General features: G+C 42.8%; 1 protein-coding gene across 5 annotated transcripts in view; it reads right to left on the bottom strand.

Moving 5' to 3' along the window:
• disp1 (dispatched homolog 1 (Drosophila)) overlaps positions 1–23,261 on the bottom strand; it is a 130,608-nt gene that overhangs the window by 98,044 nt on the left and 9,303 nt on the right. The window lies entirely within an intron of this gene.

The raw sequence follows: 23,261 nt of genomic DNA, 5'->3' as shown, positions 1-23,261 counted from the left end.
CCGAAAGAATCCAATGGTAATCCATGTCATACAGTAGTAGCTTGTCAGGAAGAAAGGTAAAATAACACTCCAATGTTAGATTCAATTTCAGCGAACAATTTTTGCTTGCACCCTCTGACACGCGCGTGCGTTAGCCTCCTTGGTCCGTGTTTCAAGACGGGTCGTGTGGGTTGCCGACATCGCCACAGATCCCTGGCGCCTTTTACGTGGGGCGCGACGCGATGCGGTCGACAGTTGCACCGGGAGCAGGGAGCCCCGTCGCGGTGCGGCGAGGTCCGGGCGGGGAGCGCTGTAAAGCTGCGGCTGCGAGCCACCTTGGCCCCGAGCCTTTCCAAGCCGACCTAGAGCCGGTCGCGGCGCATTGCCTCGTATGCAGGACTCCCCAGTCAGCCGTGTGTCGCTCACATCCTCCAGCTGGCTGTTAATGAGGGTCTTTTGGCACAGAGAAGGACTCGTATCGTAGCATGAAGCTTTCATACATGGGAACACTTTTAATCAGTCGTGAAACTAATTTTTCCAAAGAGCTCATAAGACCCAACATGAATGACACCCCATCACTCATCACTTGTTTGTTTAGTCTGAATAATGAGCGGCAGCCATTCATTGGCTATCGAGGCGGTAAATTTGTGTGAAGAACTATCTTTGAACACACCCTAATCCCCGCTCTTTTTATTATTTCCAAAGATTATTTTGTGTTGTACTTCGAAAGAAATGACTAACTGCCTATAGGATTCCAGAGGGCTTACCGTCTCATTCTGCCCAAATGGAAGTCTCTCCCAATTGTAAGGGATCAAAGTCGCCTCATAACTGCGCCGCTTTCAAGTAGAAAATGAAGAGCGTGATATCTCTCTCTCTCTCTCTCTCTCTCTCTCTCTCTCTCTCTCTCTCTCTCTCTCTCTTCTCTCTTCTCTCTCTCTCTCTCTTCTCTCTCCTCTCTCCTCTCTCTCTCTCTCTCTCTCTCTCTCTCTCTCTCTCTCTCTCTCTCTCTCTCTCTCTCTCTCTCTCTCTCTCTCTCTCTCTCTCTCTCTCTCTCTCTCTCTCTCTCTCTCTCTCTCTCTCTCTCTCTCTCTCTCTCTCTCTCTCTCTCTCTCTCTCTCTCTCTCTCTCTCTCTCAACTCAACTCAAACTCAAGCAGCCTTTAAGAAAACTTAGCTTGTTCAATAGGGGATCAATGCCAAGAATTATTGTGGCGCTTTGCTTTATCATTGTGTGCTCATTCTCCCTTTCTCCCTGGCCCTCCCTGATATTTTCCATTGGTGGGTCAACGATATGTCATGAATTTCATTTAAATGCTTGTAAAAATGCTGTGTGTAGTTTAACCCCGTATACCATTCTGCCCTCTTTTTTTGAGAGGGGTAGGGATGGAGGACGGGGTGTTCAGGGGGAGATAAACAGTAGATGTCACATAGAAGTGGTGAACATCATCTGAAAGCTGGAAACCTGAAGATTAATTTGAGATGCAGCTCAGCACTGTGTGTCAAAATGTTCTAGTCATTAATATGACATAAAAAAATTATGAATAAATGAATTAATCAATTCAAATATATTGTGAAACTGTATAGTAGTGTAGAACATGATGGTTGTGATGGCCAGTTGTTGCAGACATTTTTGGGGTTGATACCATTTGTTACACAAATTTGTTAATAAATTTTAAAAAAAATGTTACCACCTGAGAATGATCAATAATCCCTCAAAAATACCACATTAAGACACCAAGACCTTGAAGAACTACATAGAAAAAGGTGTGCTGGTATTTGCTGTGAAAAACTTTTGACCTTTGGAGGTTTCGGCAAGAATTGCCTTTTTCGGCGACTGGGTGGCGAGCACTTCTGTTGTGTAAACTGCTCAGAAACCCCCTTATTGTCAATCTAGCTAGGATAACCATCCGTGGGGACTGACATCATCACACATGAATACAGTCAGGCTCATTGGATCCACGAGAGTCTCTGCTTTACAGTGACACGCAATTTATGTAATTCTAAGATTGTTTAGGGACCCAGTATGCAGAAATATTCAAATGCACCATTTTAGAATTTAACACAATTATACAGCATTCAAAAAACTGCATGTGATTATCATAAAGTGGGCATGTCTGTAAAGGGGACACTCGTGGGTACCCATAGAACCCATTTACATTCACATATCTGGAGGTCAGAGGTCAAGGGACCCCTTTGAAGATGGCCATGCCAGTTTTTCCTCGCCAAAATGCAGCCTAACTTTGGAGCGTTATTTACCTTCCTTCCTGACAAGCTAACATGACACGGTTGGTACCGATGGATTCCTTAGATTTCATATGATATTTGTACCTTCACATCCCGCTACAGCCTCTGAAACACAGTGAAGTCAGGCGGGATCGCCGGTCTCAGGGGGTTAAAGTGCTCCGAAGTCAATGAAAAAAAGAACTGGAATGGGCTGCGCAAGCAGATTAGCAATCTTTGTACTTCATGGATGCCAGCCAAGAAGCATCTACCCGCTTCACTTGTGTCTTTTTTCAGCTGTTCGATTTAATGCCAGATATGTAAATTGCTTCTGAAAGTCACACAGGAGCTCATACGGGACCAGTGGGGTTTTTAAAAGCCAAAAAAAAAGAAGCCCGTATCAGATGACATAGGGATATCAACATGGGAGATCTCCAGTGATGAAAGCAGTGGCGCATGGGAGAGAGAGAGAGAGAGAGAGAGAGAGAGAGAGAGAGAGAGAGAGAGAGAGAGAGAGAGAGAGAGAGAGAGAGAGAGAGAGAGAGAGACAACAGCAAGGCTAAAACAGGCTATGGTAATGTGGACTAAACAAATGACATGATCACAGGATGGGGTCGTTGAGGTTAAAAGGGATGAATGAACTTCAGAATCAAGTCAACCTCTCAGTTTTAATCCCATTACAAACTGTAAAAGTCGCCTGACTGAACCTACCTTCACAGGCTTTTTGGAATCCTTTGACCAAAGTGTTCGAGGTAAAAAAAACACAGATGAATAGCCACATGAGCAGGCAAGTACACATCCACCCACATGCACACCTGTCACCTCATTCTTTTGTGGGTGGATCATTCACTCCAGTGCTACTAAAACATCTCACCCATAGAAAGAGAAGTTGGTAGAAGCAGCGTTTCAGAGATCACAAAAGAGCTGGTTCTTTGGAAATTGGGCAGTAGGTTGTAGGGATGGGGGGGGGGGGGGAATTCACCTATGTAGTGCAATTCTTTTTACAATATTTTAATGCCAGAATCGATGTATTTGCTTCATTTGAGTCTATGTGGAGGTAGAAGGAAGTTACCGCTTTTATTGTTGTAGTCTGAGTAACTTGATGTCATATCCGTTCCGTATCCGTCAACCAAAACAAACCGAGCCAAGATGAGAAAGTATAAAACGTTGGAGGGTCTGCGTGGATACGACCTGAACCCTCACATGTTAAATCCAGCGTGGTAAACACTACACATCCAGTAAAGGATGGAAACACTTTGGGTTTCACACATTGACAGGAAAAACAGAGCTAGACATCACGGCTAAAGCTGCATGCTAACTCTGTCACTGACAGGAAAAGTTATCGTATTGCAGTAATGTTTCCGGTCGAGCCGGCCGTCGCTCTCATCTCCGTGGTCAAATGGGCCGACGCTACGACTATAGAGCACCCATATACTTTATGTTCTCTGCATTCAAACGGCCCCGATGGAGCTGAGCATGGATGGATAAAGAGAACGGAGCTGACGGGAGAGCTAGAGGAGGACTTGGAGAAGTTAGAGGAAGTATACACGTGTGACTATGTCCGTTTTTCAAAATAAGGTGTTAACAAAGGGAACTGAATATACAAAATACAGAAATAAGATTGATTGGATTATATTCATCAGAAGTATAAAACATGACATGTCCCTTATTAATTCAAAATAAAATACCACTAATTTGTGAGGGAAATGTCTTTTTTTATTTTTGAACTGCTGGAAAAAAAATTATAAATAGGCCAATACTTGACAATAACCGATATATTTGACTTCAGGACATCTCGGACTACATACATGCTGAAAATCAAACATTTTTACTGTATCGACTGTGTATGATTCATTTCCCATGGTCTAGTGTTAAAAAAAAGTGAACAGAAATCGCAATAATTCGCAATATCGAATCACAATACTTTAAAAAAATCGCAATACGTATCGAATCGGCACCCAAGTATCATGATAGTATTGAATCGGGAGACACTGTAGGTGTATCATCCCAGCCCTAGTAGGTCGGCCTCAAAGATCGAACAACAAGTGTACTGGCTTGAGGGCTAAAACACAAGGAAATGTGTAATCTGATATTATCAATAAATGAATTGTCAACATTTGCAAAGGTAACTCTACAGACAGCAGCGTTTTCTCAAAGATCACATAGAATCTGTAAAAGTTGGGTAGGTAGTGCCCCCGACACCTGAGGAGAATCAGTCAAGGAGATTTTGTCTCTTGTTTATGTTTCGTTTTTCCCCGGTGAAATGACGAATGGGCGTCAGAGCGGGCCGGAGCACACAAGACGGCGGCCTTGCAGCTGTTCCTGTGTGCCTTAGTGCCGTCACTGTTTGTGTTCCCAGGAGAGGCGGACAAAGCGCTTCCAGGTCGCCCACGAACCTGCCTTCTCATTACCAGAGGTCGTCCTGCTGGGACACAACGCTGACCTCTCATGCCAAAGGTTAGAGGAGTGTGGAAGGTGAGCGACAGTTAACCGTCTCACCCCTTCACTTTCATTTAACCCCGTCGTCCAATGTGGGACTATTTCTCCCTGGATTGACGCTCTTGTGTCTTCCTAGAGGCCAAAACCAGCAAATAATCTGATTCAAATTCTCCAAATAAGGCCCCTTTAAGGTTCTAATGTGAAGGTTTTTCTTCTATCACTCCATCCTATTTCCAGGTTAAGTGTTTGGCATTTGGCACAGGCTGGAGGGAATGCCTATAGATGGCATTGCTCTTAGATCACAGCGAGCTCATTAGCCCTGGCCCGCTGTTGCATTCACTCAAACCAGACCAAAGACGTGATCGGGTGGAAATTCAAAGAGGGTGGGAGGTGGGTGTGGTTAGGGGGGTGCGAGGGAACAGATACGTTTCCTCGGATAAGGCAGAGCCTAATAATGACTTCCTGTATTTAGCCTGGAAAACAAAAACAGAGAGGCAGCGCGGACGATGGTGCGAACACGAGCGTGATCCAAGAGTGCCGTAATGCCTGCGATGCGATGTAATCCATCTCTAAGGTTATGTATAGTAGACGTGAGTGTGACGGGGTTGTGGTGTATGTCGGGGGGGAGACAACATCTGGATCTTGTAGTACATGCCTCTGGAGATTCTGACAGTCTCTCGATTGAGCAACAAACCCCCGGCTCAGTCCATCTCTTGTTTGCTTCCTCCTCCATCCTCCATCCCTCTCTTTCAGGACCATGTGAAAACTCCCAATTACCAGAAACACGGGGGAAAAAAAGTGCTAACGGTGGGACATGAACTTGCAATATGCAAAACCCAGGAGCCCTTAACAAGGGGCCATGCTGAAATGTGATTGAATGCGTCAGCAGGTCGTAAAAAGGCCCCCTCAAGATCAATGTAATTATTACGTGAAGGACTTTCCGGACTGGGGAGTGACCGGCGACAGGAGGCGGAGGAGGGTGCTGCTACCGGCATTATGTTCCACCAACAGAACCCCCTTTTAACCCAACAAGCGGAGAACAAGCCAGGTCTTCCAGCTGCCTTCCATCAGCGGCTATAATGGACGACGGGGAAAGAAAGACGGGACGGAAGAAAAGAGGTTTGTAACACCTGCAGCAGGGTGCCAGCAAACATTCCTCGGTCCTCTGGCCCCTTGGTGATGCACTCTATAAATCCTCGTGATTAGCTACAGTAGCGGGCCTAAGTGCCACTTAAATCAAACCCCAAAGGGGAAGTTGTTGTGACCTCCGAGCTTTGGAAATGTGATTTAGGCCCAAGTGATTATTGCAAAAAACAAAGCTAGTTCTGTTCCTCTAACAAGAGAGGATGGAAGGAGGAAGGGTGTGATGGAAGTGCATGAGGAGGAGGAGTGAGCGTGACAGCAGGTTTGCAATAATAAGCCATTATTTGAAGACTTCATGAGAATCAGGAGAAATAACTCCCTGTTATTAAGCTATTAAGTTCACTTCAACTAATAGTAAGTCCATTATGCTTTAGTACTCTGGGAAGACGCCGCACCAAAACAAGATACAGATGTGCACATAGGAGCTAAGCCAATGTTTTCATATAGACCTTTTCATTGTCATTCCGTTGCTAGGACAACAGCTATGGTCGAAGTTTACTTCCTGTCAGCTACTGCATTAACTAACACTGCAACAGGAAATACAAAAGGGCCCATTTAGAATGTTTAAGTTGTCAAGTTCTAAAGAGAGGTGAAGTCCCTCCCCTTCCGGGAAACCACCATTGGACCTTACTTCGGCGTCAACGGTGAGAAAGCTCTAAAGAGAGGTGAAGTCCCTCCCCTACCGGGGGATGCCATTGGACCTTATTTTGGCGTCAAACGGCAAGAGACAAATCATTTTTTGATCCGTTTGAATTGCGCTATGAATCACACATCTGATGTTTGACAATTTAAAACATATTTTGCAAGTCAAGAAAGTCGCAGTTGGTTGTAAAACTGTTTCAGTATAAGACTGTAAAAAATACGGAAGTAGAAAGACGACAAACCCAAAAGAATCAGGACAGCCGATGGCCGAGATATGATGCCGATTTTTTTTTTGCCGATATGTTTGGCTGGTTTTCCTGCAGTTGCACTTTTTTATTATTTCCAAATAAAAGGTGTATGTATTTGCCATCAATAGTTGTTTACTTGTTTATATCCATAATTATTTTATCCCTGATTCACTTACAAGAAAAACTTTGAGGAATCTTGACCTGCTCTGTCCAGTATAAGATATCTATTTCACAGTCACACTAATTGAATGTTTGGCAAAAAAAGGTTACTGTATCAATTTCAAATCATTGAATCGTATCGTATCGTATCGTATCGCTCTAGATGAGCCAAATATCGTCCTTGAATTGCATCAGAACAATGGAAAATGTATCGTGTCGTTGTAAAAATATATACATATTTTTTCCGAAATAAGATCCCACGGGGTCCACCGGAAAGGGGAGGGACTATCTATAGTTTGTGGTGTCTGCTTTTGCTCCAAAATCTATAATATGCACTGATCCATTTATCATGTTTTCAAAGCTTCTCCCACTGGACAGCATCTCCTAACAGTGACAGCAAAGATGGGAGAGGGGGGTGTAAGCTGTAAATCACACTCAAAGCAATGTCAAATTCCACGACATGCTGGGGTAATCGCGACATTAACCTGAACCAACAGTCGGCCAATAAATGAGAATGTGACTGACCCCGGAGAATTAAGTCCAGCAAATGAAGCAGCAGGCCCTGACAGAGTCCCCAGAGGTCTATAAACCTGCTGAGCTTACGGTACCAGAAGGGATGGCACAGCTCTGGTCCCGACCTGCCAGAGTATTGTTGACAGCTGACGTAGACCAGACCCGGCTGCACTCTTTGACTTGGAAGAGAGCAAACAGTATTTCTACATACAATCTGTCAGTAGGATTACACTCCAACATCAGTAACCTGATACTAGTACTACTACTTGTAGACTCTTGTAAAGAATCCTTTACAATCATTCTTATTCATATCCTTTTTCCTGTGATTACATAGAAACCAGGTGACAGTTATGAAGTAGATTTCATTCCATGTTTTCTACCTCAAACCGCAAAAAATAATGGCAGTTATAATGAGAATGCAAAGAGGCACACGCACATTTCATTTTCCTTACCTTTACAAGCACATCTGCAATGCTCGTCACTTTCAGTATCAGCACAAGCAGAACTTTCCATAAAGTACATTTCACATATCCTGTATATATATATAAATGCCGTGATTAGAGTTGTTCCGATACCGATACCGATCAGCATCCGATACTGCCCAAAATTTGGTAACGGGTATCGGCGAGTACGCCAGTCGATGCACCAATCCGATACCATCATTTATTAAACCAGAAAAAAATCAACTTGTTTAACCGGAAATCAATTCTTCTTCACCGCATCCACAACAGTTTCCTTCACTGTGCTGTTGCCCTGGATGTATCATGGCTGCCACTGGCAACTACTGTCCACTATCCATACATGGTCAGTAGCAAACAGCTATTAAAAGGTGCGTTTTTGAAACAAGCCGTTAGGATTTCTGTCCATTTGTGATGTCACAAATATACAATAGAGATCATCACATGGTTTTAAACAAACATTCTTAATGTGTCCCAGTTTATTTTTCCTGTTGCAGTGTATGTAAATAACATCAGCTGACAGGAAGTAAACATGGACCCAAACTGTTGCCTAGCAATGCAATTCCATTGCAATTCCGTTGAAATGCGCTAAAACGGAGCATTTAGACAGAGGGTGAATACAGGTGTATTCAGGCAGACCGTATGAGGAAAATAAAGTTTTTTTTTAACATTACAGCATGTAAACATGTTGTCGTAGAAACACTAAATACAAGTATGAACCTGAAAATGAGCACGATATGGGACCTTTAAAGAATAAGAATAAGAACTATATATTTTTATATCACGCCGATATCGGATCGGTACTCGGTATCGGCTGATACCACAAATTCAGTTCAGGTTTTCTTCTTGGGAAAATTTACCGGGGAAACATGAAAAGTTCAAAGTTCTAGCACACCTTCTCAGCTACGGACACGTTGTTCAGGACCACATACTGTTGAAGTAGCAGAGAGGAACAGGACAGCAGACTATACGTGTTCATGTGAAGTCATCAGAAAGAACAAGAAACAGGGAACAGTCTGACATCATCAAACCATGACCCCTTCATCTTAAACACACAACTAAAGGAACAAGAAGTACATGTTCACATACACAAACTGCAAGGAGAGGAGCACGAGGACGGCTACACGACCGTGCATTCCCACACACACACACACTCACACACTCACACACACACACACACACACATCTGTAGTCAGTGAACAGCTCTGGAGTTGGCCTTGACAGCTGAGGACATCCTGTGAGAGGGCTCATGTCTGCGCTGGCCAGCCAGGGACCATCAAGAGTGGAGTCCTACAGGGTGACGTAAGACTCGTGTGCATTCATCTGTACATGTATGGGGCTCTCATGCTTTCAGAGAGGCAGCTATCTGGCTTCAAGCCCCGTGTCCTAATGGGCCTTGGTTTCTTAAAGGGGACATATCATGCTCATTTTTAGGTTCATACTTGTACTTTGTGTTTCTACTAGAACATGTTTACATGCTGTAATGTTCAAAAAACACATTATTTTTCTCACACTGTCTGTCTGAATATACCTGTATTCATGCTCTGTCTGAAACGCTCCGTTTTAGTGCATTTCAACGGAATGGTAATGGAATTGTGTTGCTAGGAAACAGTTTGGGTCCATGTTTACATCCTGTCAGCTGATGTCATTCACATACACTGCAACAGGAAATAAACTGGGACACATTCAGAATGTTTACATTTAAAAACTGTGAAATGGTCTAAATATTGTAGATTTGTGACATCACAAATGGGCAGAAATCCTAACGGCTTGTTTCAAACGCACAGTTTCTGAATACGGGCTTTGTGTATTTCTCCATGGATTGAGTGTTTTGATAGTTTAACAGTATTTATATAGCACTTAAACCTGCTTTAGAATATAAAAGACATGAAAATCTCACTTTTTACAATATGGGACCTTTAAGACGACAGGAAACAACCAACTGCTCTTAAGTTAAGAAACGCACAAAGCCCTTTTTATACGGAGAAGGAGAGCGATTAATTGTGATTACTTTTTATTTAAAAAGTTTTTCTACTCTCTAATTCCAACTGACACAACAAAATATTAAACCCAACACCCATTTGACTAAAGCTATTCGATGATCCAAAAAATGGTATGTCTGGCAGGTCTTAGCGTATATATAAACTTTAGCACACAGGAAATTAAAACATTCCAGTAAAAGTAGTTTAGTTTGGTGATCTGTGGTTAATGGAGTGCAAAAAAGTAAGTTCCCCATAAATCAAATCTGTGTTGATAACCTACATCATCTCCATCTACTTGAACACAAACACATATCTAGTAGAGCTTCCTGGCATTGGATCCGGTCTGAATTTAATCAGCAGTTGCATCAAAGCGCCATCACGGAGAAGAAAACAGTGTTTTTCTCTTTGTGGTCTGTCTCGCTTCTCGTCAGGACATGCCCTGAAAAAACACCTAAATAAACACACAAAGTGATGGAAGTCTTTTCACTCATTTTTGGCAAAGTGTCATAGCTAAGTGCATGTTATTTTGTCTCTTGAATTTGGCACAAATTGGCACTGCTGGAGCTAAGACGTTCGATTCTGATGCAGAGATAAATAGGTGGAAAAAACTAACAGGACTTACTGGTAGAATTTGTGTACTTTTATAACTTGTTTTGCGATGCCATGACAAACATTAATTGATTATTATTGATTAATTAATTAATTAATTTAGCCCAACTTTGGAGTGTTATTTAGCCTCCTTCCCGACAAGCTACATGACATGGTTGGTACCGTTGTATTCCTGAGGTTATATCTGATATCTGTGGCTTAGCCCCTAAAACTGAACCTGCTAGAGCCTCTGAAAGACAGCAAATTCAGTCGGGATCGCCCGCAATCCCTGCAGGTCTCAGAGGGTTATAATAAGAGATAGAAAGAAAAGAATGTGGAGAAGTGGAAACTGCAATAATAGAACGAAATGAACTGTACAAAAAAAAGTTGCTCAGTCGTGCTCGTAGTTCAGGCCTGTGTTAAAAGCAGCTCCGTCCTGCCTCTACCCAACACAATGATGCAGTGCGAACCACAGAGACCATATAGTGAAGGGATTGAGGAATTGCCAACACCCAAGTGAGCGCCATTAGTAAATATACCCGAACACAGAAGCCAGGCAGGCAGCCTTTGCCAGAACCCACAGCCCCCACAGCCTGAGACTGGCCAGGGTCACAGTCAGCCACTCAGAGCCCTGCGCTGCTCCTAGAGCTGCTGCGTCCACCAGGAATCCACAACAAAATGAGACATTAGTGAAACACTGTACTAAAAACAGAGAGCTTTGAAGTACTGCTCCTATTCAATCTGCTCCATCCCCCCCGCTCCAGAGGAGCGCGGCCAAGGAAAATGCAAGCCAAATGTTGCTGGAGTTCAGCAATGTTGACATGGACGGCCGTGTGTGTTTCTGTGCGTATGCATATACGTGCCATATGGGATTGTTTGCATGCAGATGTGTCCGTATAACTTTATCAAACTGGCATGCAGCGGAGCGAACATGGTTTTTGTCAATTTTAATCCACATGGAAGAAGGGGAAACTCGCCGGCTGAGAAAGAGAAATATCTGGTTCTTCACGAGAAGGTTAAAAAAACATAAAGCAAAAAAACAGACATGAAACTCGATGTTGACAAAATTAAAATGCAGTTAAATCACTAAACCACCAGTGAAATTCTGCAAAAACAATGGCTGTCGATCTGTGGGACTTTTCTGATGAAAGGAAGGAGGACAAGCATACTTGCCAACCCTCACGATTTTTTCCGGGAGTCTCTCGTTTTTCATTGCCCTCTCCCGGTTTCCTCCGCAATATTATTTTTAGGCCATATCGCCCAGCCCTAAACTACACCTCATGTTTTTATCTTATTTCCTGGCAGAACAGAGCCCAAAATAGGGCTTTGCTCAACGCAGAGAAAAGCCGTCGTGACGCGGCACACGCCGTAGGAAGTAACAGGTTTCGTGTCATTGTCGCGACAAGGAGCAAAAATTAATGAATGAAAACTGATGAATAAGCTGTCATTAGTTTATGCCAGAGATTCACACAAGTTCACACCAGAGGGGAGAATTATTCAGTTTTCTTTCCTGAGGATTAAAAGTAAAATTAAAAGTAGGCCTACTTAACATATAAATGATGTTATTATGTTATATATGAACTTATTATTTTGCTATTTTCATTCTTTAAAAGTCACCAGAATGCAGGAAACAAAGTCTCTGAAACTCTAATTTGAAACCCCTCGCTTTGGTTTCAAGATCCTCCCTATTTTTGAGGTCTCAAGGATGGCAAGTATGAGGACAAGGGCAAGATAAGACAAAGATAAGAGGGTGGACAAGAGGGAAGTAGAAAGGCAGAGAGTGATACGGAGGATACAGAGGAAAAGGAGGGACGAGAAAAAGAAGGAGGCAGAGAGGGCTGAAGAGACAAAGCGAGGGAGGAAGGCATGTTAAATCGCTGCTTGGCAGCAGCTCTACAGTTAGCCTTTTAGTAACAATTTATGGAGCTACACCAAGGTCTTCGTCCAGTGAAACAAAAGAACCGGATCAGGCTGACCCTTCTGCCACAGAGCCCTCCTTCATCACTCCATCTGTACCCATCCGTCCACCTTCTGTATCGTGACCCAAACAGCCGAACCCCTCTGGGGGTCGGCGGCTTGGGCCGAGGCCAAGATGGCTCCCTCCCTTCCTCCGCCCCTCCCTGGAAGCACCTTCCCGCCCTCGCAAACCCCTCTCTGGTTTGTGTCAGTCTAATGAACGGCCTCTTAACTGTTCTACGGCAAGAAAGCAGATGGAACCCTGGGACGATTTACAGCGCGGAGAGAAGGAAATGAAGGAGGGAAAGAGGAGGGCGGTCAAGTTGAAAAAAGGGGAGTACGAAATGCACTCTCGAAATGTTCCTCTGGCCGGCGAGACCAAAATATGCCGTACATTTGCACATTTTTCCAATTTATCTCTTATTGAATTAAGGTTTCAGACTCCTGGACGCCAGGAGAATACAGCAGAGGAAGAAGAGAGGGAGACGGAGATACACGTGTCAGAGGAAGGACTAAATCTGACCTTGAGACAACTTGGTTGTGAGGACGACGGGTCACATACCGTATAATGACGGCATCGGGAGCACAGCCTGCTCTGAAGATGCAATCATGTGATCTCCATGCTTCAGAATACAATGACCATCTAACATCATTTAATCATAGTGTACATCAGCCACGTTTTGTTTCCAAGAGCATATCGTTTTATGCTAAATGCAGTACTCGTGAGGGTTTCTGGACAATATGTGTCATTGTTTTGTGTTGTTAATTGATTTACAAAAATACATATATACATACATTTGCATAAAGCAGCATATTTGTCCACTCCCATGTTGATAAGAGTATTAAATACTTGACAAATCTCCCTTTAAGGTGCATTTTGAACAGAAAAATAAAATGTGCGATTAATCACGATTAACTATTTTAATCGATTGGCAGCCCTAATAATAATAATACAAGTTATAAGAATTAGGGATGCACCGATATTAGGGTCCGATACTGTGCTCATGTACTCGTACTCGCAAAACGGCACCGATACCTCTTTACGTCAGCGTGACGTTAACCTCTCGTCAGCATCTTTCGGGTCCTATCGCACGCGCTCACGCTCCACCTCCGGTGCGGGCGAGAAGGGCCGGTGGTGCACCTGCATATGATGTTGCTGTGCTTTATTATATATTATCCTAATGATCTTCTTCTGCTTTCATGGAGCTCAGGGGGGAAAATGGGGTCGGTGCTCCCGTCCTCTAACAAATGAGCCTGTGTGGCGGGAAGAGTTAGTAACTGTGGTCCTGCTGGTGGGTTCAGGGTGAGCAACAGAGAACAAGGAGATCATCTTCAGGAGTTTTACATTTAATGTATCACCGCTGTGATTACTCTGTTTCACATTATGTTGAATTGTTACCTTACACACTGGAGATTCAGCCATGAAGAATAGTAACTACGGCTGTCAATCGATTCAAATATCTAATCGCGATTATTTACAAATTAATCGCACATTTTTTATCTGTTCAAAATGTACTTTAAAGGGAGATTTGTCAAGTATTTAATACTCAACATGGGAGTGGGCAAATATGCTGCTTTATGCAAATATATGAATATATTTATGATTGGAAATCATTAAACAATGACAGATATTGTCCAGAAACCCTCACAGGTACTGCATTTAGCATAAAACAATATGCTCCAATCATAACATGGCAAACTGCAGCCCAACAGGCAACAACAGCTGTCAGTGTGTCAGTGTGCTGACTTGACTATGACTTGCCCTAAACTGCATGTGATTATCATAAAGTGGGCATGTCTGTAAAGGGGAGACTCGTGGGTACCCATAGAACCCATTTACATTCACACATCTGGAGGTCAGAGGTCAAGGGACCCTGTTGAATATGGCCCTGACAGTGTAAGTTTGGAGCGTTATTTAGCCTCCTTTGCGATAAGCTGGTATGACGTGGTTGGTACCGATGGATTCCTTAGGTTATCTCCACTCTAGTTTTAAAACTGAGCCCGCTACAACCTAAAAAAATTACAAGTTAATACGTTGAAGAGTTTTGTGGCGTTAAAAGGAATTTGCGTTAACTATCGCCTTCATTTTGACAGCCCTAGTAGAAACATAACTCCATATGTTTTACATAATAAAAGCTGCTAAGGGGCCCCTTTTAGTTTGGGACCAGGTAGTTGCCTACCTTGCCTAACGGTAAAGTCCACCCCTGAATATCATTGTTCCTGGAGAAGTATCATAGGAAGCATGAGGTAAAGCAAAGTTTCATGGCAAACCACTTGTTGAATGTACCAATGTTCTGTCAGCGATGAAAGAAGCCAGAGGAGGAAAAGGTTTTTGCTCTGTAGGGGTTTTGGATAAGCCAGTTCTTCCATCTGTGATCATTAAGGTCCAGTTTTCCATCCACCGCGCTGCCTCTCCGCTCCGTGGCAGGGGCACATTCTCAGGTATTATGGGTCTCTACAGTGTCTCTAAAACTAAGGGACTCAGAGCACTGGGTTCAGTCGAATAATGCAGACATTGTGCGAGGAGATTGAGTAATGACAAACGTTTCACAGTGAAGGTCAGTCAGGACGTGACATTTCCAGAACACAAAGACTTTCACAAGAATAAAAAATGTTAAAATATCAGTTGTGCAGTTTTCCAGAACACTATGTCATACCGCCTCTCGGCCCAAGAAACTCAAAGGGCACAGGGAAATGTCTGATCTTTGAAATTCCTGAGTTTCATTTCTTTCCTTCAGCATTTGCCAATATGGGTGGTAACACACACTTCTTCTTTCCTTCACCTGCACCGGTTTAATATCTTGGTGACCTGCCAACTGCATCTACTAAGCAGGCAGACTGGCACAGTGAGGGGCCCTGTCAGTAATGATTAAGTGGCGTGGTGCAATTTGGTGTGAAGTATTAGAGGGAATTTGGACTTGTCCTGTCCATCAGTTTAGAGAAAGATCAATGGTGCACGCCACGGTGCACGCCACGGTGCGAGCCGCGGCCGTGTTCTGGGTCATTTTTTACGACTTTCCAGCAGTGGGTAGTAGATATCCCGGTACCAGAGCAAAACGTTACATGTCATCTCTGCATAGTCTAACTGCTGCCATATTTTGGTGACAGATCAATTCAGTACAAGTTGCCAGAAAACCGTAGTGCAGAGCATACTAATTTGCGTAGCAATTTTGTATTGATACGTGGGCATCAAAGCTGCATCTCAATTCCCGATGTTTTGCCTCCTCGACTCTTTGCTCCTCGATCCTCCGGCTTGTGAGCCGGTAAATCGGTCTCAGCGCTCAATCTTGAAGGACATCCCAATTCTTAAAATGCATCTCGAGGAGCGAGGAGGCTTGCCGGAGGAGCCATGAGCGAGGATACACCAGTGTATCCTCGATGGGAATAGAGAACCGTAGTTTTCCACTTTCTTGGCATCCCATGCTTCCGTGACTATCGATTCCTCTTATCGATGCTTTCCCACAGTTACGCTGCACAATGACGCGTACGCACGCTGTATCATGTTTCAGTTTGTTTTGGACCGGAGACACAGCGGAGAGAAAAAAAAGAGCTCAACAGCGTGGCATTAGTGGCATTAAAACGAATTTGCGTTAACGCGTAACTATCGCGTTAACTTTGTTCCGACAGTTACACTGCACAATGATGCATACGCACGCCGCATTTTTCCCTGATAATGCGACACTGTGAACAACAAATCCGTGTTTAAATCAGCAGGAGGAGAGTTAATAACGTTAATGGAGGTGCCATTGAGTTATTATTATTATGAGGCGTTCACGGTCTCCTCAGCAAAATGACCATTGGGGGAAGGTAAATTACAACGTCATGATGATGCGTTCAAATGAAATCTCGTAAAATTAAGTTTCGGCGAGAAACTTGAATAAATCCAGTTGTTTGAAGGAGATGTTTTCATATCAATATAAAATAGATAATAGAGAGGGGATTATGACCTGTTTAACTTCCTAACAACTTACCAACATTTTTTTTTTAATCAAAGCAAATATTTAAATAATCATAATCATTTGAATTGTGTGTTTTTATGCAAATAACCATTATAGATGACAATAACAAAGTAAAGTACATTAATGTGTACACTACCCTCCCTTGCTCAAAAATAGGGCTCCCCCAGAAGCTACGGTGTAATCCGAACACTGTAATTTACTGTGTTTATAATGTTTTTTAGGTAAACTATATTGAACATTGAATGACATCAGATCTAATGTCTTGTATTCCTTCATTTAGCGCAGAGATTTCAAAAGTGGCAGATCAAATTTCTGAGTGGCCGACAAAAAAAATACTTGTCTGCCACAGTGGCAGGAAGTGAAAAAAGTTAATTTCAGACCCTGGATGGAGTAAACTCACTATCGATGATGCTACATTGTGAACAACAAATCCGTGTTGAAATCGGCAGGACGAGAGCTAGTTAACGGGAGGTGCCACTGATTTACATTATGATGCGTTCAGGCTAAATTGTCAAGACTGACCAGAAATTCGCTGGTGGGTTGTCAATAAGTACCCTCTAAATATTGTTGGGCCAGCTGGCAGGATCCATATTTGTCCATCAATACAATCACAGTCTGACTGGCGGGACATGAATCCAACTTTATCTGCTTCAGTTAACTGAATTCTCAATGCAACAAGTAATGCATATCTTCGGTTCATTTTTGTCAGAGAGCTCAGAGAAGCAGGAGTAAATTCTCTGTCTGTTGTTTTCTTCTCTTCCTCTTTTCTTTGTACACTGTTTTCCATGTGGTATAAAAATGTATATATAAAATGTAGACAATATGTATAAAATACACCAGGAAAGGAGTTCCTTCGTCAATAAAATCAAAACATACATTAATAGACTCTGTTAAAATATCTAGTGAAATGTTTTTAACTTCGGATGAAAAAGTGACTGAAACAAAGTCTGCTGGAAATCAGAGGCTAGGTGTTGAGAGCTCCTGAGACTCAGTGGCGAGTTACATATTACATACGTCCACCATTATCGCCATTGGCTCACACCAGCTCCTATGGGGGGGCGAGCCATTGCAACCATTCAACACTAATGGGCTGACGGAGAAAGACGTCAGAGCGCCTCTACTACATCCGCTCAGTATTTCTCACTACTCATTGTGCATGACACACTCATATATAATGCACAAATGCGCAAATCTATTGTTTTTGTCCATTTGCTAATCCGAGGTGAAGGTGACACTGTCCATCTGCAGCGCCCAGAATAACTACAGTCTGCCAATTCATTAACTACCCACCCCTTTTAAATCAGATCCCTGACTTTCAATGCCAAACATGAAGGACAATGATATTACATCAAGCTGAAAGTGGTACACACAACACCCTCTATCAAGTAGATTGGGTGGCTTTGTCTGAGTAATTGAATAGCTTTCCCTCCATCTTACAATGGCACATCATAAAGTGACTTAAGGCCCAGACACACTAAACCGACATCAAAGAACTAGCATGACCTGTCTTTGGCCAAAAGGTTGCACTCGAACACATTGCAAAGACCGCAGCCAACGGCCAGTTAGCCGCTACAACTTCAAAATCCCAACTGCGTTGATGCGTTAAAGAAATTAGTGGCATTAAAGCCCTATTACAAACAGAAAACATGGTCACCATCAATAGAATACGTCCAAATGTCCAAAAATATAATACCAACCACCTTCTAAACAAGATCAGAGGAGTCAGCCTATCTCCCCTAGCATTCCTATTGATAATGTATGATAATCCCTCCCTGTTTCAGTGTGCATCACAGGTGCACAGTGCACCTACAGCCGAATAAATACCTCAAACATGCCACTTGACTCTCTGAACACTGTGCACGGTGCGCTCGAGTGCTCTCGGAGCCTTTGTCCACTAAACTAGCGCCCTAAGAGTAACAGCACAGGGTGCGATATTCACTGAACTCCACACACTCGTGATGGCAACATCATCAGCCCTCTATGTTGCCTCAACAAGCTGTCCCGTTTATTAAACCCTCAAGGGTCCGTTTTGCATACAGGCCTCGGTGAAAAAGAACGAGGTTGATCAGGGGGTAACCGAGCCCCTGACTGGGAGCCGCGTGAGCCAAATATGATTCGACAAGGCCCAGAGTTCCGGGGTCAGGCCGCAGTGAGGAACATGTGTCCCTCGGAGGCAAGGCCTTGTTGCTCCCCTCAGCCGGTCTAAATTCTCCAGTTTGTGCAACAAATCCTAATGAGGCAGTTCTCTGTGGGGGGGGGGGGGGGGGGGGGGACCGGGGCCCTGTCTGCGGGGATTTGTCTGAGGAGCTAAACAACCGTGGAAAGATGCAGCGAAGCGACCCACTCGCTTACACACTCCGTCTCACAAACCGAGGCGGTGTTGTGCAGGCCGAGGCAGGGCAAAGGGGATTAAAAATCAAGGCATATAATATTAACCAGAAAATGCAGGCTTATATGTGAGTGATGGCCCGTGACAAAATATATATTTGGTTAAGCTACTGGCAGTAGGTTAGGAAACCATAAGTTGGCTCAAAAAAAGCCAGGTAGTCCGCAATGTAAGCCTGCGGTTTGGGGCGGTTAAGATTTATGTGCAGTTCAAATAACTGGAATGTTGCTGCTGCGACATCATTGCAGTGCAGAAAGTGCAAGGATCATTAAAGGTCCCATATCGTGCTCATTTTCAGGTTCATACTTGTATTTTGTGTTTCTACTAGAACATGTTTACATGCTGTAAAGTAAAAAAAAACACGTTATTTTCCTCATACTGTCTGACTGAATATACCTGTATTTACCCTCTGTCTGAAACGCTCCGTTTTAGTGCATTTCAATGGAACTGCGTTGCTAGGCAACAGCTTGGGTCCATGTTTACTTCCTGTCAGCTGATGTTATTTACATACACTGCAACAAGAAACAAACTGGGACACATTTAGAATGTTTACATTTAAAACCGTGTAATGGTCTAAATATTGTATATTTGTGACATCACAAATGGACAGAAATCCTAACGGCTTGTTTCAAACGCACAATTTCTGTGTGTGTGTTTCTCCGTATATTGAGCGTTTTGATAGTTTAACAGTATTTATATAGCACTTAAACCTGCTTTATAATGTAAAAGACATGAAAATCTCACTTTTTATAATATGGGACCTTTAAGTCGTTGTGGTTTTCACACTACATGACTGACCGGCGACAGGAGGTCACACTGCTATATAATATAAAAGAAATTAAAATCTAATTTTTTACAATATGGGACATTTAAAAAAAATAATCAGATAGGGTTGTGGAATAATATCATTTCTGACAATAAAAAAATTTGGACATAAACGTCAAAACCAAATATGGAAGTTTCCATCTGTGGTTGATCTTCCTACAAACTCAATACAGACCAATAGAAAGTTACTGAGAAGAGACAGCAGGACGGGAAAAGGGGTCCACGTTCAAAGACATTCCCAATGTTTCTGATCTGTCTTTGGGGGTCAGTCCACCTGAACCACGTTAATTCATTTTCCCTTTCTGTGCCTCTTCCTTTTCCTCTGGAAAAACTGTGAAGGCGGTGTAGCAAAGCTTGGTTTAAAAGTCAGATTGCCATATATTACAGTGATACACTCTGACAACTCTATTGAGACACTTTCTTTCAGAGGGGGGGCTGTAGAATAAAATAGTGGCACTAATACGCAACACCTGTTCCTTTTCGGCATCCGTCAGTATATCAAATATACAAACAGTGACAGCTGTGGTGCAGGCAGTGATATGGTGAGGCTCTGGGCCTGCGTGATGCAAAAGACAGAGACGGAGGGGGGTTGTATCTCGGAGCACTTCTTCCCACACAGAGCTCTCTCCAGGTCAAATAGCTGAAAGCAGAGTGTAGTGGCCAGAGCCTGTAATATTTCACATATGCTTCTTGAGGAGCAACAGGCGCTATCGACGTCTTTAATCTATAGCCCGGGAACCGAAAGGGAAAAGGGCCTATCAGGCGGCCTGCTTTCAATTACGAGCTCCATAAAGACACTGAGATAGGAGTCGATGTGATGGATGGCATGCCGTGATAGGATCCATGCCTCTGTCTGCTGAGGCTCAAGTTGGCCTGGTGGGGATCATCCACATGCCAGAGACACACCCCGAGACTTAAGTCTAGCTACAATCAAAGAAGGGGATGTAATCAAGGAGTTATTAGAAGGATCCGGCCTGAGCATCAAGTATTTGCCTGTATACCTCTGCATACCTGGGTGGCAGTTTAAAATATCTTGCCAAATGCAGTGTTCAGAGTGAAGGGAATTTTGGCAAATTTTACTGCTTTGTACATGTTGTGGAAGTCCCAGATATGTCGGCAAACCAAACCCCCGTTGTGTCTGGGTTCATATCATCACCCGACAGTGAGCTGTATTCACACACAGTGCCATTGCACTGACTGTATATATAGCAAGCCACACGTCGCTACTGCGGTATGAACCCAAAACAAACAGATTGTGCTGTGATTTCATTGCAATAAACGGATTAAAATGATGCCGACATAACTTCATAATAATGCGGATTTTCAAAAAGTCTGAATTCATGCTTTGTAAGGTCTGTCCGCAAGACGACAAGCAAACGACTTTTAAAATGCTTGTTTTCTGAATGGAGTTTGGATGGATCAGTGCCAGACTATGCTAACATTGTAGCTGCTCCTACAACACTCAACATAACGTCATCTAGGCATAAATACGGCAACAACGTAGTTGTAAATTAATCAAAATGATGCCGAAATAACTACATAATGATGCTGATTTGAAAAAAGTCTGAATTCGTGCTTTGTCGTGTCTGTTCGCAAGACAACAATCAAACAACTTTTAAAATGCTCATTTTCTGAATGGAGTTTGGATGGATCGGTGCTAGGCTATGCAGCTGTTCCATCAACACTCAAGATAAAGTCATCCAGGCATAAATACGGCAGCGACGTTGTTGTTTCTACCATAAACAGTCTGTGTTTTATACACATACATTTATACACAGAGTTTTGTCCATGAGAGATCGTCATAACTGATTTACAGAAAGCTCTGTAGGAACAGGAAGAAGCACTACCAAAACAAGAGTCCACAGCCATGCTAGCAGCTCTGTGAGGCTGTACTTATTTATAGGCACAGTGGTGCTTTGTGCTGAATGCTAACGTCGAGCTAACATGCTCACAACGATAATCCTAACATGCTGATGTTAAGAAGATATAATGTCTACCATGTTCACCATCTTAGTTTAGCCAGGCTAACATTTGCTAATTAGCACTGAAAACTAGGGCTGTCAAAGTTAACACGATAATAACGAGTTAACACAAATTAGATTTAACGCAACTAATTTCTTTAACGCATTAACACAACTTCCAATTTTTAGGTTGTAGCGGGCTCAGTTTTGAATCCAGAGTGAAGATATCGGTATCATATGAAACTAGAAAACCTAATGAATCCATCGGTACCAACCATGTCATACTAGCTTGTCGTAAAAGGAGGTTAAATAACGCTCCAAACTTATGCTAGATTTTGGCGAGGAAAAACGGTCTTGGCCATTTTCAAAGAGGTCCCTTGACCTCTGACCTCCAGATATGTGAATGTAAATGGGTTCTATGGGTACCCACGAGTCTCCCTTTTACAGACATGCCCACTTTATGATAATCACATGCAGTTTGGGGCAAGTCATAGTCAAGTCAGCACACTGACACACTGACAGCTGTTGTTGCCTGTTGGGCTGCAGTTTGCCATGTTATGATTGGAGCATATTGTTTTATGCTAAATTCAGTACCTGTGAGGGTTTCTGGACAATATCTGTCATTGTTTTGTGTTGTCAATTGATTACATACATTTGCATGAAGCAGCATATTTGCCCACTCCCATGTTGATAAGAGGATTAAATACTTGACAAATCTCTACATTTTGGACAGATAAAAAATGTGCGATTAATTTGCAATTAATCGCGATTGACGATAGACAATCATGCGATTAATCGCAATTAAATATTTTAATTGATTGACTAGTTTTAATGGATACATGAGGACTGGAAAAGACAGAAAGGACTAGAAGGAAAACCTGTGGCTCTTCATCTGGTCAGAGTGAAATAATTCTTATAAGAGGAGATAAAAACATGGATGGTATGGCAGCTGGAGCCTGCATGCTTGGATTTCCTCTAAATTTCCTCTAAATTACACTGTATGCATAAGTGAGGGCGTGTGTGTGATGGAGGAAGTTGGTAGATAACTGTAGAATCAACAGTCAAAACAACTCTAGAAAGTCATCCGGTGATTCAGACACAAAACATCTATGTTCAGTTTACAGACAAACTCACTTACATACACCACATTGCTTCTCTTAGTCATTCTTTGATTTTGTCCTCTCCACCTCCGCGGTTTCTTTGAAGAAACGTGACATGCAAGGGCACACAAGGTGAAGCTATTTGTGAGCTAGGCCTTGCAACGCCACTCTTTTCCCCTTTCCTTTTTTTAAATGACTGTTTTTTGGCATCTCCATCTGAGCTTGTTTATCCTTCATTTAAGAAAGATTTAATACAAAACAGGACGTGCTGTGCTGAATTTGAATTGCATTACCATAACATGAGTTGTGATATCTTATTTCTGATGAAATTCAATTTCTGTTTAGCGGTCATTAAACTGGATGGAAATCATTTACAGGTTGCATTTTTATGCAAAGTGGTAACTGAATTTTTTTAGTTAAACGAGCATCCAAAATTAAAATGCAGTCCAAAGTCAGGTGCTGGTTCACAAGCTATACGCTGTATGTACCATTAAAAGTTGTATGGGAGTTCAGCATGAATTTAGTTGAAGTTTCTTGGTACTGAGTCACTATGCATTCTTAATTTAATCGTACATGAGGTTGAGACTGAATGGATTCCAGATACAATGGAAAGCTCCAGAACAGCTACTAAACGGACCTTATGGTGAGATTGTTTTGTAAACCGCAGCAGGCAGCTGTTTTTAGGAGGAAAAAGAACAGCAGCA

This window comes from Sebastes fasciatus, chromosome 18 (genome assembly GCF_043250625.1).
Source record: "Sebastes fasciatus isolate fSebFas1 chromosome 18, fSebFas1.pri, whole genome shotgun sequence".
Lineage (NCBI taxonomy): Eukaryota > Metazoa > Chordata > Actinopteri > Perciformes > Sebastidae > Sebastes > Sebastes fasciatus.
The sequence above is the reverse complement of the archived record's forward strand: the minus strand, read 5'-3'. Positions and strand labels throughout refer to the sequence as shown.